Below are 16,680 nucleotides of genomic sequence, written 5' to 3'. Positions count from 1 at the left end.
ATGCTTATTTGAGTCCCATTTGTGGGATATTATTCCCATCACAATTGTGCCCGTGCTGGGCTCTCTAGAGAGAAAGGCAAGGAGCAGCTGGTGCTTTGTTAGGGGCTCGTGCATTAGTGCCACAGGCTGTGCAAGGGGGATTGGTGGGGATGAAAAGGGTCCTGGGATGGGCATTGGGATTGGTGGGGATGACAAGGATGCTGGGCTATTTGCTCCCATGCAGCCTGACCCAGCACCTCAGCCCTGCCTGCATGGGGCACTTCATGGAGCTCTGAGCTTTGTGGTTGCAGCTGTTCTTCAGGATTACATCCTGGCACAGGGAAAGTATCCTGCTGAAATGACTTCCACAACCACCTGATGAGAGTTTGTGAAGGATAAGTCAGTATCATCAGTGCAGGAATTGGGGAAATGTATTAAAAATCAGGAGTCTCTTTATACCTTCTTGGGATTTCCAGGACATATATGCAAAGCCTGGCCCAGCTGGCTGCATAAGCAAATTTACTTATTTTGGAAATTTTAAAATTTACAAATTTGCATAGGCAATTACTGAGATGTAATTGCTGCTGAACTTGGATGGTACCTTGTAGCTGATTGTGGTAGGCATCAAACACTGGTATCAAAGCTGAATATTTTGGAGTTGAGCTAGTATCACGAGGAAAGAGGCTCTTTTGGCCACCCATCTCAAGATCAAGTCTGTTTACCTGAGTTACAGCCTGTTGGAAGCTACAGATGCAGAGATGGAGCTGTTATTCATAGGATGGGGAAAGAGAAGTCCACAAAATGAAATTGTAAAAACTTCACTTTTATAGATGCAATGAAGAATGTCCAGTACTTTACTGCAATATCCACACTACCTGGAAAGCTGAAATTGCCTGGGAATGAGGGTTATTGTCTCTTGTAATATACCTTCATGTATTACCCTGTGTGATAAATCAGGCAGTATTTCTTTCGGCATGAAAACTGGACATCCCTGGAGTTCCAAGTGACATTTCTCATTTTATGTGGCTTTTTGGTCCTTTAAAGCATTAAAACACATAATTATTTTGTGAAATATGCACTGAAACTTTTGAAAGCTTATGAACAAAAAGATCAGGAGTTTAGGTTTGCAAGCGTAAAACTGATTTTCCATGAGTTTGCTTTTAAAAATTCTGTGCTGGGTTAGCTTTGTGTTTTGGCTAATGTTGTTCCTTAACTTTTTTATTAATTTATGTATTTCTCTCTCACTTTTCCCCTTCCCTCTCTTTGGAATCTGTTGTTCAAATGTAACATTAAAAGCTGGTGAAGTACTGTGATAGGAGAGGGGATGTAAAATGACCTTGGGTTGGGGAAACAGACTGGCAGGTGGAAATGGTGTTTGTAGAAAAGTGATGAAGAGCCTTATCTACAAAAACAAGCTTCACCTGAGAGCTTATGTTTTCAAAATTGCTGTGCAAAAATGTACCTACAGAGGTCCAGCTGAAGTTGAATTGTTTACCTGTGCACATGGCTTGTGTGATTGCAATTGGGTAATTACATGGGCAAAATTTGCTCCAGTGGTTTCAGCAAATTGCCATCCTAATTTTATAAACCCAGCTGAATGTCCCACAGAAGCATCAAGAAAATAAAAACCAGAAAATTGAGTCAATACTGCAACGAGAGGGTGAGAAACCAAAACCTTTTCTGCAGCCTAATGAACAGCACTGCTGAGAGTCAGGAATAAGGTGCAGCACAGTTTTAAGGCTGCAAAGTAGCTCCAAGCCGTGAAGGAGTATCAAAACTGAAGGGCTCTTGAAGTTCTATAGTTCAGGTTTGAGCTGAGGGGACAAAATAAAGAAGGAGGGGGTGACATTGGCAGGGAAAAGTGCTCCAGTGATGGTGCAGCTTTTGTCCGTGCACACTGCACAACTCTGAAGTCAGTGTTTGAACACATCCCACCTCCATGAAGTCATAACTTTGGTAGAGACTCTCAGGTAACTGTGCTGGTGTTTTTCTGCATGGAAATAGAGGTGATTTATGATGTAAAATTCTTTGGAAATTATGCTATATTCAGAGTTGTGCAGAAGTGAGAGAATTTTCAATAGTGTTTTCGAACTGGCTTATTGAATTTCAGCAGTGGATGTGTCCTTATATAAAATTGTTACATGTTGTATTATATCCCAAGTATGATCCTTCAGTGTCTGGGGAAGCAGAACACAGAGGAGAAGTGGTGGTGAACAGTGTAGTCTAGGTCCTTATTCACCTTTTTGATTGCTTTTGTTTGTCTGCAACAAATAGCAAAGACTTAAGGACTCATTTTAGTTGGAGAAGCGCAGCAATATTCTGCTCTGTGTGTATGTATGTATATTTCATAGAATGCTGATAGGAAAAAAGGATTTTTTGTTAAATATACACACATAATGATCCATAATCAGGTCAGTATCTTCAAGTAATGCTGTTTTGTTTTTCAGTTGGGAGGGTTTTTTTACCAGGCATCAACAAGGTGTGAGGGCAAGAATTCTTTCCAGGTGCATCCCATGACAGCATCTCTGTAGTAGTTTCCTTCTCTGTTTCACATGTTGCCCCATATTTCTCCCAAAATGCTCATAATACAAGCTTTTGAAGGAGAGAGAAGTACCAGTCCCCCCAGGGACCCTGACACTCATGGGGCACAGCCTGAAGCAGAAATTTGGTACTCAGTTCTAGCTCTGGTCTGTGGTGTCTTCTGCCAGCAGTAACAGGAGTGACATTAATGAAAACCTACTTCTTGAAGAACATTTCCTGTATTCAGTGTCTGTTAGATAACAAAAGGTCATTAGCATAAAAACAAAAGGCAAAGATTAAAAACGTGATGATTTTTCTGTCTTCCCTCTAACAGTTATGGCACATAAGAGGGTGTAAAGTGCAAAGCAGCTGAACACTCATAAACTATTTTAATACCATTCAGAAATGAGAAGAACCAGGGACAGAGGCTTTATGTAGCCACGTAGTTTATTGCACTAATCAGTCACTTCCACAGTGCACTATCATGAGCTGAAGTCCTTGCTCCAGTGATGTGAAAAAAAATTGGTGATCTCCCATCCAATTTTCTAATAGATCTTAGTCTATATAATTGAAATCTCTAGCACCTCGTTTGAGTAGCAGTGAATTCTATGCTTAGATGGATATAACGTTGGCCAAAGCAGGTCTGGATTACATCTGTGAGAGCAGAGAGGTGACACGAGGTCTGAACGCAAAGTAGAAGGAGCTGTGGGAGATTAAGCTGTATTTCTCATGGATATTTTTAGATGACAAAAATAGCGTCTCTGGGGTTAGAATGAGAGATCTCCGGAAAGGCAGTTGACACTTTGTGGGTTGAACCATCTGCATGGAATAGCCAAACCAAAGTCTGCAGATTTACCTGTCAAGTGTCCTGCTGTAAACCCATGTAGAGGCTGAACGTGGCAATTCAAAGACTGTGGGAGAACAGTTGCTTTCCCCTCCAGAACATGCAAGTTACACAAAAGAGAGTTTGCTTTTGAATAACTTTGTTGTCTGGTCTTGTGCACACGCTGGATTTCAGGTGGAGAACAGCTCAGTGTTTGAAGTCACAATAATTTCTGTCGCTTTCCCTGACATGCAGGTGAGGGCACCCTTGAACTGTGCTACTTCTCTGTCTGTCTTAAGACAGCTCTGAATGGGATGTAATCCCATCCAGCATGCAGTCTATTCAAAAATCAAATAGTGTCCATGTCAATGGCTTTGAGCTTTCAGGCTCATAACAGAAATACAGCTGGGAATGTAAATAAAAAGGAGAATATTAAGAAAAAGACTCTGTTGCTGTAAACAGTAGAAATACTTCAAGTGTATCTTTTCATTACACAATTTCTTATCAAAACAAAAGCCCACCTCAGGGCTGTTATTTATCACAGAATAACAGAATATGCCAAGTTAGAAGGGACCCATAAGGACCATCAATTCCAGCTCCTGGCCCTTCACAGGACATTCCAAGAGTCACAGCATGTGCCAGAGAGCATTGTCCAAATGCATCTTGAGCTCTATCAAGCTGATGCTGTGACCACTTCCCTGGGGAGCCTGTTCTGGTGCCAGCCACTCTCTGGATGCAGAACTTATTCCTAATATCTGATCCAAACCTGTGACACTGACAGGAGGACCCCTGTATTTTCTGGTCCTCCTTCTTGCCTTTCTTGAAAACTGGGACAACATTTCCAGTCTATCTGCAACCTCTCTGGATTCCCAAGACTGCTGGAAAATCATTGAGAAGGGTTTTCCAATATCAGTAGCTCTTTAAGATGAATCCCACCAAGCCCCATACATTGTAGGGATCCAGCTGGACCAGCAGATTCCACATAATTTTGGAGTCCACCTGGAGTGGATTATTCTCTAATGAACTGGCTTTGATAGTGTTCATAGCTCTCTCTGTTTTAACTCATGAGTGTCTGTTCTGACAGTGTGGATTGATGACAGAAGTTTATTTGTCATACTTTGGTCTCAGAGTGCCAGAACAAAGCACCTGCTTTACTTCCAGGCTTTGCCTACTGTCCCCCCTTTTGGACTTGACTCTTTCATAACTGATGGACCCATTGCTTTGTGAATGTTGTGGGTTTCTGGCTTCAGGCCATTGGGTAGAAATTGTGGCAACCGAGTCTGCAGCAGATGTTGCAAAACGCGGAAAAGAAATCACTTAGGTGCAATCAACCCCCTTCTGTTTTGTGTTTTTCCCTGAGTATTTTATTAATCTCTGAGAAACACATGTGGCAGCTCTGAAACCGTAGTTTTACATGCAGTCTCAGATGGGTTGGTCCCTAAAGATTACATACTAATTCTCCACAACCTAGGAATGGTGCAGGTACAACTCGGTCATTGCTAATTCTTGCTTCAACCTCATGGAAACCAGAATAAGGAGTTAGCTTTGAGGTTTGCCAAAAACTCTGAGGTCCAAATGATACAGTATTCTATGCATGTGGATGCATATATAATGTTAATAGAAACCATTTTGATCCAGATTGCCAGGATTGAAAAGATGCAGTTGTGCTTGAAAAACAGATATGTGTGTGCATGCACAATTACTCAAGCTGGGGTTTAGGCATTTAAGTGGCCATTTGTGCTCTCATTTCCAATTATGATGTTCATCCTACGGGAATGGGTTTGTGCAAATCAGCAACACAAATATGCATATGTTTTGGAGTGTGCTACCCTAAAAACATGTTGCATTACTTGCACATAAACTTGGATTGATTTATCTTCTTTTCCCTTTGAAATTTCTATTTTAATCTGAGGAATGTGAGCTGTGGTGGCTGAATGGCAGTTCTTCAGCAGCATGATTTCCTTTTCCAAATGGTTAACTCTTGTAATTGTTTCTGTAATGTAAGATAATATTTCCTGCTAACAGTTATTTAGGATACTGTCATGGCAAGCCATAATTCAACCCCATTGCCTGGTGGCCCAAATAATGACCAAGGCTTGCCCCTAGCTGAGTTATCATTCCTATGCTTTCTACTTTCCCTACGTGGACATAAACAAGTCTGTCTTCATGCCAAACTCTGAAAGACAAAGCAAAACGAAGCAATATTGTTGATTCAGAGCTCCATCCTGCAGCTTCAGGGAGAGAGCTGCCTGTAGGACTGCAAAGGCCTTTAAAGGGTTTTTTAGTGACTCAGCTCATAGGATTTCTGGAGGCTCAATAGGCTCTTGTTTTTTCACATTTTTACTATATTAAGTAGAGCATCTACTTCAAATATTCAAGAGAGGATGATGTCCCATCTGACACAGAAATGGGAGGCAATTTGGGCTGAAGCTAAACTGCTCAAAGATCTTCAGCACACTGAAATTTGCACCAAAAATAGGAACTTTTGAATAATCTGACTCATGTCTAGTGGAAATACTGCTTTCAAAGAAGATTGTGTTTAATATCCCTTCTGTGGTTCTTTAAGAAGGAGTAGATGTCAGGAAAGGACAGTAGCAGTGTGAATGACACAGAAGGATGAGGTTTTTTCAGTAAACAGTTCCTGGGGAAAAAACTTGTGTTTAAGTTCCTTCATACTAGTAACCCTATTAAGGGTTAGCATAATAAAGGTTCATTGATCAATTTTCAAGCTGTAGCTTGCCTGTGATCCTTTTGGAAGGGAACTACATGAAATGGAAATATGTTAAGACTATATGACAGTGACCCAAGGAAGTAGGAAACCATATATTTTAAATCACTTATTGTGATCCAAAATGACATCTTAATTCTTGGAGTTTAACACCATTCGTGCTGGAGGAGTCTCTGAATCATTGGAAGTAATATGCAAATTTATCTAACCTGGGAAATAGGTCTATGATTCAAATAAGTTTGAGCCAGGAATGTAAGCTTTGGAAGCTGCTAAAAGAATGTGAAAAGGAAGGTTATAACTTAGGCTTTCCAAATGGTGATTCACAGACAGGGTGGGTGGTAGGACAATTTGCCTGGCTAGATGTGGAGCCATGCTCAGTCATGGGTCCCTCAAGGACACTTGAACTGAAAACAAGCCTGTTCTGGACTCATCTGGAGAGTCTTGGACGCCCTGATGGTCCTGGAGATGCTCTGCAGAGACTGGGCATGAGCAGGGCAGGATGAGGGAGGTTTGTTAGAGCAAGCTGAGAAAAGGCCTCTTATGCTGTTGCAGGAATATTTTGGGACTAGAAATGAAGAGTCAGGACCTTGACTATTTCACACTGGAGAGGGGAAGATAACTCCAGATGAGGTGTGAGTGCTGCAGGCAGCACAAACTCGAAATTACACTTAATTAACTTGAGCCAGGCTACATCCCTTCAGGCTCATGGAAAAGTGTGGGTGGCTCATCCTTCCTTCCATTGCCATCTGTGGTAAAACTCATGAGACTGCACAGAAACTCTTGGTTTGTGTCAGCAGGACAGAGAGGAGCAGTGGCTCCAGTCTCCTCTTGTTTGTGTTCTCCGGAGTCTTGCTGAAATCTTGCACTGGCAGAATGAGTTCTGATTAATTTAGGTAGCCCAAAGCAGGAGCTGCTGGATAATCTCAAGAGGCTTTCCTGGAAGCCTTCAGTGCATTTTGTACCCTTCAAGGGGAGGAAGAGATGAGATAGATGTCCATTAGGCAGCCAAGCTCAGGAGCTTATCTGCATTGCTTTAAGATTGCTACATTCACATCAACCCATTAGAGAACCTCTTTCCTTGAGTGGGAAGAAGGAAGAATTCTTACTAATTCCCTAATACTTATTGGTCATAGGCTGCCTTTTCTTTTTCCACTTCAAAATGTCACATTGGATTTCTGGTGGAATTAGAGATTTTATCTTCCTTCCCTCTGCTAGACCTCTGACTTTTTCTGGTTTTCTTCCACAATGAAGACTTAATTTCTCGCATATGTGAGACAGTGAAAATTAAACAAACAAGCTGGCAGATAGACAGAATGGTTCTTCATGTCTGGAAAGCTGCAATGAGCTGTGACTTAGGAATTACAGTGCTTCATATTCAAACTTTTCTTTTTGATGCATTGAGGTGGCACAGGAGCTGACAGTGACATATGGAGAAGGCCACCTTAGCAGGATTGAGGCTGTTACGTGATAAATGACATGGTATGTCAAAGGACTCCTGTTATCCATCATGCTGGCTTCCTCTCAACACACTCTCCAAAACGAGAGGTAGCTACACAAACAGCTGGGGAAAGCTGTAGGTAGGGTCAATGGTGTGCTCAAAAGAGAAAATAAGAAAGCTGGAGGTGTATGTTCTCACGGGCATAGTAGCCTCTGAGTCTTGAGTTTAGAATTTTAATGTCTTTTTCTGTTGAAACTTCCAAAGTACCCCAGTTTTACATCTTTGTCAAGAATAAACCTGTTTCAAAAGTTGTCTCAAAAATTGTGAAGGCAAAAGGTTTCAAAAAGCCACCCAATTTAGTTCTTAATACCTAAGCTTTCTGTAAAGAAAGCCTGTTTAGCACCATGTTTTGGACTGGAAGCATGGTTCTGTCCCCTGATACATCCCCAGACATTCCCTCTTTCCTCAGATTTCCTCTCTTTCTTCCTTTCACCTCTGTTTGGCAGTTTGAGTCTGAAATGCAGGGGAATGAAAGTCCTGATCTGTTATTTCCTGCATGTATGAGACCTGGAAAACACAGGCAAAGTGGTACAAGTGCTGTTATAAAGGTAAGAGTGATAAAGATTCTTGAGGGAAGGAGCAGGGCTTTGACTCTCAACACACCTGACACAGGAACATTGTAGGACACTTCCTACTTGTTTTGACCATTCAAGTTAAGCAGTAATGGGGCAAGCTTTCACAGGTCTGTGTCTCCCACTGTTGGAAAGTGTGTGACGATCTCAGACTTCTCTCTGTGTCACATTTGACCCAGCAGTAGCTTTTTTTTTTTTTTTTTTTAAAATTCATTTCGGATTGACACATGCACCAGTGACTGTTCAGGAGAATCAAAGGATGTGGTGGCATAACAGGCGCCTCTCCATTTCAACCTTCTTGAGTCCATCTCTTTTTTCATTAGCCATAATGGCTGTTTTTTCCTCTACATGACTAGTGGACTCTCAATAGCTATGTAATCCATAAACCTAGACAAGACAAGCAGTCTGTCTCTTTTGATCCCTGAACTCCTAAAATCCTGGATCTGACTTTGCTTAAATGGTGTTTATGTGCCCACATGCACAGTAGTACTTGGTGCAAAATATCAAAAGTCACTAGTTGACATGTCATTCATAACAGTCACATTTAAAGTAAAGGCTTTAACTTAATGATTCACCAATGGCCAGTGTCAAATTATCTGGGATGGTCTTCATGTTACAAGTGTCAATCAACAAATTAATTAGTCTGGAGATAATTTAATCAGAGCCTATCAGTGAATTGGTTTAAGGAAATCCCCTTGCTTCCAGATTATTCCCACAGCCTGATTGCATATTAGATAAGAGCACAGCCTTGGGGAAAGGTGGCCACAGCTTCTCTTGCCCCTTTGACAAATCCATTTTTGGGAGGATGGAGTTCCCAGTCCCTCAGGTGCATCTGTTCTGCAGTTCAGTGCAGGACTTCAGGTTCTACAGTTCCTAGAAGCTAATTCCTGGAATAAAATTTGCTAAACACAAACCAACCCAAATATATAGGTAAGTCAGGCCCCTCCAGCTCCCTGTGCTGCTGTGCTCCACTTCATTTGACAGTACAGATTTTCCTTCACAAACTCTACATGTGACAAGACACTTATTTCAGCTGTTGACCCCCATCAATGACCCCTCACTGGGAGATCAGGTGTAGGGAACCAGGCTATTATCTGCCTTCCACTCACACATTCCTAATCAAAGCAGCCAATTTTGCTAACTCCTACAGCTGAAGTCACAGCGAGGCAGACCTGGCTGAGTACAGAGAAAAGAAGTGCTTGGAATGGCATAGCCAGGGATAAGAAATCCTAAGGATAAGGCTGGAAAAGAAAAGTTAAGCTGGGAGAAATTCTAAATTCTAGTTTCATTCAATATAAGAAGTCATAAGAAACAACAGAGTGAAGAAAAGCATCTCTTTACCCTCCATGCATCTCTCCATGATCCTTTAGCTCAACTGCAGTGAGCACTGGTAGAATGCTGTAGTGTATTCTGCTTTCAGTGTGCATGCTTAACACAAAATAGGTTAAAAAAACCCCCACAATGATTAAATAAAATCCAGAGCAGCTATGACAAGAAGATACCTTTTCAGATATTATAAAGTTTAATGTTTACTCCAGTTATGACACCTTTTGAGTCATTATGTTCTGGATGTTGAATTCTCTCTAAACTCAGACAACCCTAAAAGTGAGCCCTGTGCACTGCCTTCAGAAAAGGAGCAAGGCCATGTGGCATCCTCTGCTTTGGTCTGCAAAATCTATAGCCCAGTCTGTGAGCCATCACTTTTGTCATTACCTGTCATCAGAGGAATCTTGTTAAATAGGGAAGTGATCCTTGATGATGTGTCAAACACTTGTGCTGTTCCCTCCCTTGGAGCACTAATTTTGGTTGAAAACTGTTTCTTGCTTACCTTCCAACATGATGTAGAGATGTCACTGTATTATATTTGAATGTTTTAACTGCGTTTCAGTAACAAATAAATGATGCCAGTATCTTATAACCTGATAGGGCAATCTGTCAATAGCTTGCAGTCACAAATGATGGACTGGCATCTCAGACTGGACAGTGAAACTCAGCCTTTGACTTTGATCTTCACTTTTTTTCTGGTTTGAAGGTCCTGTAGGCTGTAATTGCTTTTTGGGACTAATAATGTTGTATTCTTAGTTCTGGATTAGAGAACAGCTGTTGTCTTCAGTTTCTTCATGTTTCACTGTCTGGTTTATAATTATAGTCTATAAATCGTGTTAGGATTTTTGGTAACAAGGAGTGCACTGAAAACTAGTTTCTTTTCAGCGTTTGCAGGAGGCAGGGAAGGAAAAGCAACCTTGTCAAATGATGAGAGTGTTGTTTTTCTCATCTTTCTGGGTTTTTGGTGCATTTGGCATTTTTTCCAGGATTCCAATCCGATGTTTGCCCAGCGCGATTTGGATTTGCAGCATGAACTTTCAGCCAAAACCTCCACAGTGCAGAAGCTTATTAACCATGGGAGACTGATATTAACATCATTTCCAGAGAAGGATCTGGTTTCTCATTTGTAATTCTGCTCTGTAAAGCTAATGGAAGATGCTCTAAGCAAAGTCCTGGGTCTCTGTGTGTAAACAAACCAATACTGAGAAACCCCTAGAGTACCAAGATGTTTTTTCTTATGCTTTATACCTTTTCAGTTATGTGAAAAGAAATGTAAATATTTTGCTTGTTTTTCCTTGTTATCCCAGCATATGGTGTTTTTTCCCTTGCTTTACCCCCACAGGGAGTTAGATCCTAATTTCTTTTCAGTTCAGAATCTGTCTCTCTTTGTCTTACACTTTTGCCCTTTCTTCTTTGTGAATGTCTCTCTCCCCATGCTGCTCTCCTTCTGGATTTTGTCTCCCAGTTTACCACTTTTCATTTTTATTTATTTTTGCTTTGGTAATCCACTGGGATTTTTAAAGTTCCTGTTTAGCATGATGTGTACCGAAGATCTTGGAAGCTCCACACTCACTGCTTATCATTTCTGGTGGGGACTGCTCAGAGAGAGGTTTGCTGTTGTTTCCTGGTAGTAGAGATACTGTTTGAACATAGTTCATTTTTGTCAGATGGGTTCAGAGGAGGACATCGACCAGGGCAAGCTTGAGCAGTGGCCCATGGTTTCATCACATGAGCTTTAACAAGAACAAATCCTGGTGCCTGAGAGGCTGGACATGACCCAGCCATGTGCTCTGGCAGCCCAGAAACCCAAACACATCCTGGGCTGCATCCAGAGGAGTGTGGGTAGCAGGGCAGGGAGGGAATTCTGCCCCTCTGCTCCACTCAGGTGAAACCCCATCAGCAGAACTGCCTCCAGAAGAACACCAGCCTGCTGGAGCAAGCCCAGAGGAGGCCACCAAGATGATTAAAGGGTTGGGACACCTCTGCTATGAGGAAAGGCTAAGAGAAATGAAAAGAGAAGGTTTTGGGATGACCTAATTGTGGCCTTTCAGTACCTGAAGAAGACCAACAAGAAAGAGACTATTTACAAGGCTTGGAGTCACAGGACAAAAGGGAATGGCTTAAAAGTAAAAGAAAGGAAGTTCAGATTAGGTGTTAGGAAAAAAAAAAAATCTGTATTTTGAGGGTGGTGAGGGGCTGGAACACACTGCCTTGATAAACTGTGGATGCCCCATCCCTGGAAATGTTCAAGGCCAGGTTGGATGGGGCTTGGAGAAACTTGTGGTAGTGGAAAGTGTCTCTGCCAATGGCAGGGGAGTGGAGCAAGATGGCCTTTAAGGTCCCTTCCAACCCAAACCATTCTGTGATCACAAAAGGCCGTAGTTCAGAGAGGGCAGGTTCCACACAGATATAGGAAGGTTACTCCACCTATTCTCAGGTAGACTAACTATTACCTAGATTTGGTATCCAAGATTCCAGGAGTAATTTAGGGTACTCTGTGTTTTAGGAGCTGTAGTACTTGTTGAAAAAGTGTGTGCTTTATGTCAGCTGTTGTCAGTTTACCCTATTCTGATGGGTATTGTGTCTTGTTTCTCTTTCTGGCCTCCCTCTGCTGCTCTGACAATATGCCTCAATCTGGGGAAACTCTGGCCTAGTAGTCCTCCTGAATTTGTAAAATAATTCTTTCTTTTTGATTCATTAAGTAGCTTTCTCCCTGTTGGCCTGTGCTATTACAATATTTCCCCCTATTACTTATGTAGACTGTTTTATATTAAATAAGAGAGAGTATTATATGGTCTAATTAACAGCATTCAGAATCTTTAGTGTAGCTTAAACTTTCCTCCGATCCAGAACAAGCTCAAATCCCAGGAAAAAGATTCCTAGGTTTTTATCTTCCAAATCATAACTTTCATTTCTATAGCCATATCCCTTAATCTCTGAGAAATAATAAGTGGTGCTTATAAATTCTCTAACAGTTCACTAATTATGGTATTAATGACAACTATGAAACAGGTGGTAAGGGGAAGAATTACAAGAGAAGGGCAGCCATCAAACTTGAAAATGGCAGCAGATTTCTCTGCTTCTCCTCCTAGAAATTCTTTTGGCCAAGTGAAATGAAATTGTCTTTGATCACTTGTTTTAAAAATTGTGTTAGTAATAACCAATTTATCTGTAGCATATATGGAAGGGCCCCAGGATTCCATGACTCACTGTAAACATCTCTGAGGTTTCACTCTCTGTATCTGCATTTGCTGCCACTCATCCCAAATGATTAAAAAATACCTCAACAGGTTAAGAAAAGAATTTGAAATAATTTAAAAGCAACATTGTGGTTTTTATTTAGATAAAATTAACTGGAATATTGTTTTTTTTAGTTGTGTGGTATGAATAAAACATTTGTCTGTGTGGAGCTGATTGTAATGTAATATTCCTTTTGCTTCTAGTAGGGATTTGGGAAAGGAGTTGCTTTTATAAACTGTCCTACCTGGAGGTGAAAAAATACAAGTGTCTAATAGGGAACAGGAATGAGTATTGTATATAATTTATGGATTCTTTAAAAAATATAGTGTCAGACTTGCTAGTGCTACATTTAGAAGGAAGACCACCTTATTTATTCAAAATGATCTGAGACATATCTGCAGTGCATCTGGGTATAGAAAGGTCATGTATCAAATATATATATTAATGCCTCAATTCACTACAGCGAAGGTTTCATTTTTTCCTCTTTTTATTTGTTTTGAGCAATGTTTTCCACCATTTGTAATTATTTCCCCCCTGCTACTTTGAAGTGCAATGAAGATGTTTATAGGCAACAGAAAGAAAACATCTTTTCTTCTTCACCATGCAATGTAATAACAGATGAAAGGAAGGTAAAAAAAGCATAGTAAAGAATTGACAGGCATCACATGGCAACCAAGAGGACAAAGCCTGACATTTGCAGTCATCATCAGATTAAATAGGGGACACCAAGTGTCAATACTGAATTCTGAGCAGGCCATTCTAATGATCATGGTATGGAAAAACTTTCTGAGTTTGCTGAGGTAATCTTATGCCCAGGAGAAGGAATAAGAATTTTTATTACCTTCTTCTAAAGAGCTTATTTTAATGTGCAGCATAATGCCCTAAATTCTAAAAGAGATATCTTTGGCATTGGAATATGAGCCTGTGAATGTTCTGAAAATGCATATTCTGCTGGCCAGTCATACAAAATAGGAGAACAGTGGTTTGATTAATTTACTTGTTTCAGGAAATAGTAAATAGCTTTCTAGATGGTCTTCTGAGTAACATTGTATGAAGCAGTTCTACAGCCTTTAGCTTGAAGGGCAAACTGGTCAACATAGGTACCTTATGAGTAAGGAAATTCAAAATTGCTCTGCTGGTAACTGAAAGTGTAACCCAATTGTGCTGTGTAAATTTTTGTTGTTGTTGTTGTTGTTGTTGTTGTTGTTGTTGTTGGTTGGTTGGTTGGTTGTTGTTGTTGCTGTTTTGTTTTCCCCTCCCTCTCTCTTAAGAACAAACTGCTTTGTGAACCAATCTGAAACTGGCAGTGAAACATCTGGCTTAAACATCTGCTGGCAGAGGAATGTAACAAGTAGCAAACACTGTGCGTTAGGATTGTGATGGCAAAGAAACCTTCCTTTTGGGAACAGCAAAAGGAACATATGTGCTGATGCTCCGTCGCCATTGCAGCTCTTGCTAGGAGCTGATGTTAGATGTACACACACAGTCTCTTGGAGAATATCTATTTACTGTGTAGGAAACCTGGACAGGTGTTCATTAAAAATGTAAGCCACGATTTGGCCATAAAAAGCAGGGCATGGCTTCCCCAAGTGTTGCAGAGATATTTCCTGTGTGGACATTCTGGGCTGAGTTTGAAACACAGATATGTGATCAGGTTAATGGAGCAGCAAAGACATATTTGCAGTTGGAAGCAGACAGCTAAATAATAATAATAAATCAGTAAGTAAATAAATAAAATTCAAGCAGCTCTCTTTTCTGAATGCAATTAAGGAGCTGTGTCCATTCAATCAGTGTAGTCACTTTGCATTTGATGAAATCCTGAGAAGTGGATGTAAATAATAGTTTGAGAACATAGTTGACTCAAATGTCCCTTTGTAATGATGGGAAACATGTTTTGGAATGATTTTCAACTTAGCTCACTGAAACAGAATACCCAAGGAAGTGATTCTTTCCTTCAAGGCTCTTGAGTTACTCTACACATATGAAAGTAAAAAATACATCCAGCCATTTGTCCTAAGCTTTATTCTTGACATTTCCCCTGCTTCAGGAGGATTTAATAACCTGTAAGAAAAGGGATTTTTCTGAGTTTATTCCTATTATTATTTTATTCAAGTGGTATCTCCCAAACTGCTGCTGCAGCAAGATTACTTTAGCTTCTTAAGGGAGAGATTAGGTCAATAATAAAACACTGGGATCTTTGAGCCTCCACTCTCTTTAAAAGTTTTTTACCCTGGAGATTTTTTGGGATGCAAGTATAGTTTATAGCGGAATTTGTGACGGATGCAAACTAATTTACCTTGGAACCTGTTCCAAAACATTGTCATTGCTTCAAATAACATCCCTGCTGGGATGGTAGATGTGAGTGGAAGTTGGCAAAGGGAAAAGCAAGAAGGAGGAGACCCCCTGAGGCATTCCAGGAGAAACAATGATGTAACTTGTCACTGAATTATGCGAGGAACTGTTAGGGAACTTGCTATGGGCCATGACAAATCATGCCTGGGGGACCCCATAGCATGAACAGAAGTAGCTGTGAAGGAACACCATGAAAGGCCAAAGCTGTCGCTGTCTGCAAGGCTGAGTGGCTTTGGGCATTTATCTTCCTGACCCTGTTAGATGAGGAAGACTTGGTGATTATTTGTCCTCTGGAGTAAGGCAAGAGCATGAGGATTTATTAGAGTAAACAGGGATCTTGGAATAAATGGTGACAGCAAATCAGTCTTCAACTACAGAATGATCCTGTTCCTTTTGTAGGCCAACAGCAGAGATCTTTAAATTAGGTTAATTCCTGCTTGAACCTTTTATCTTCCAAAGGGGAAATTTAAACTGCATATTGGAAAATCTCCCTAGCATAGGGAAAAAAAATATCGCCTATTTCCTTTCAATGTCCATTACTTGTTCTCTGTGACAGATTGAAGAATCATTTGGGGAGGGAAGGATTGAACTCTGAGGTCTTTCTGCCAATTCAAGACAGCGAGCTCTACCCAAGGAGTATTGCCAGTAGCATAAGTTAGGACAGCCCTGTGGCATCCCTTTTTCTTCCCACTGCCAGGCCAAACATCCCCTTTTGGCAGTGCTGGGCCCAAGTCCTCCCATTCCAGCAGCTTTCTGGTGTCAGTGATAAACAGTCTGCTCACAGGGATGGGGCTGGCATTCCTTCCCACCTCTTGCAGCAGCAGGCAATGCCTCTCGTGCCGTGTGTGCCAGCACTGTGTCAGAGCAGGAAAACCCTTGCCAAGGAGAACTTCTCCTTGATGCTTTGCCGATTAAGCAGATAAAGGGACAGACCTGTAAGAGGCAGGACAGGAACTGGCAGCTCCTCAACTACCCTCATCTTTATCTACAAAAGACCTCCTGGCCTAGTTAATGTCTTTATGTTAGTTAGACAACAGTTTGTAGTAGAGCAGCTCCTCTTCTTCTGGAGCTTTACACTTGGAACAAACTGAAAGAGAGGCGGTGTATTAGCAGGGGAGTAGAGTTGGTAGAGTATTTTTTGTCTTGTCTTTGATGTGACAGCTTTCAACATTTTCGTACTGTTGGTTTGATTTTTTTTCTTTTCTTTCAAGGCTTGCTTAACTCTTGGACAGGTGGAGAGATGGTTTTCTCTACATAAGAATGAAATTCCTGAGCAGCACTGGAAGCTTGAAATGAAACTCTGCAGTGGAGAGACGTATGCTGTGTTGGTGTGTTGTTGCCCATGAGATCTATTTTGAGTCTCAACACCTTTTTTTCTCTAAATGTTGAATGGGCTTTTATTGGGGGATCCAGGAAGGGAAAGATGGATTAGCCACATGCCACAGGTCAAACAAAACTAATCAATAAATGATTGTTAGACTGGATGTTATTAAGTCCTTTTAATTTTGTCAGTGTCTTCCAGTGATGCAATTATCTTAGATTTACACCCACTGAATGAGAGCTTTACTTGTACCCTTTAGAGGCTGGACTCAGAGTCACGAAAATGGATCATTGAGGGCCAACTTGAATATTGAGGAAGGAA

At 41.0% G+C, this 16,680-nt stretch overlaps 1 protein-coding gene across 2 annotated transcripts in view; it reads left to right on the top strand.

Annotated features, from left to right (window-relative positions):
* The window catches only part of AGBL1 (AGBL carboxypeptidase 1), a 265,166-nt gene that overhangs the window by 107,974 nt on the left and 140,512 nt on the right, over positions 1-16,680 (top strand). The window lies entirely within an intron of this gene.

This window comes from Chamaea fasciata, unplaced genomic scaffold (genome assembly GCF_029207755.1).
Source record: "Chamaea fasciata isolate MVZ Bird 193981 ecotype frontalis unplaced genomic scaffold, bChaFas1.0.hap1 SCAF_14, whole genome shotgun sequence".
Taxonomy (NCBI): domain Eukaryota; kingdom Metazoa; phylum Chordata; class Aves; order Passeriformes; family Sylviidae; genus Chamaea; species Chamaea fasciata.
The sequence above is the reverse complement of the archived record's forward strand: the minus strand, read 5'-3'. Positions and strand labels throughout refer to the sequence as shown.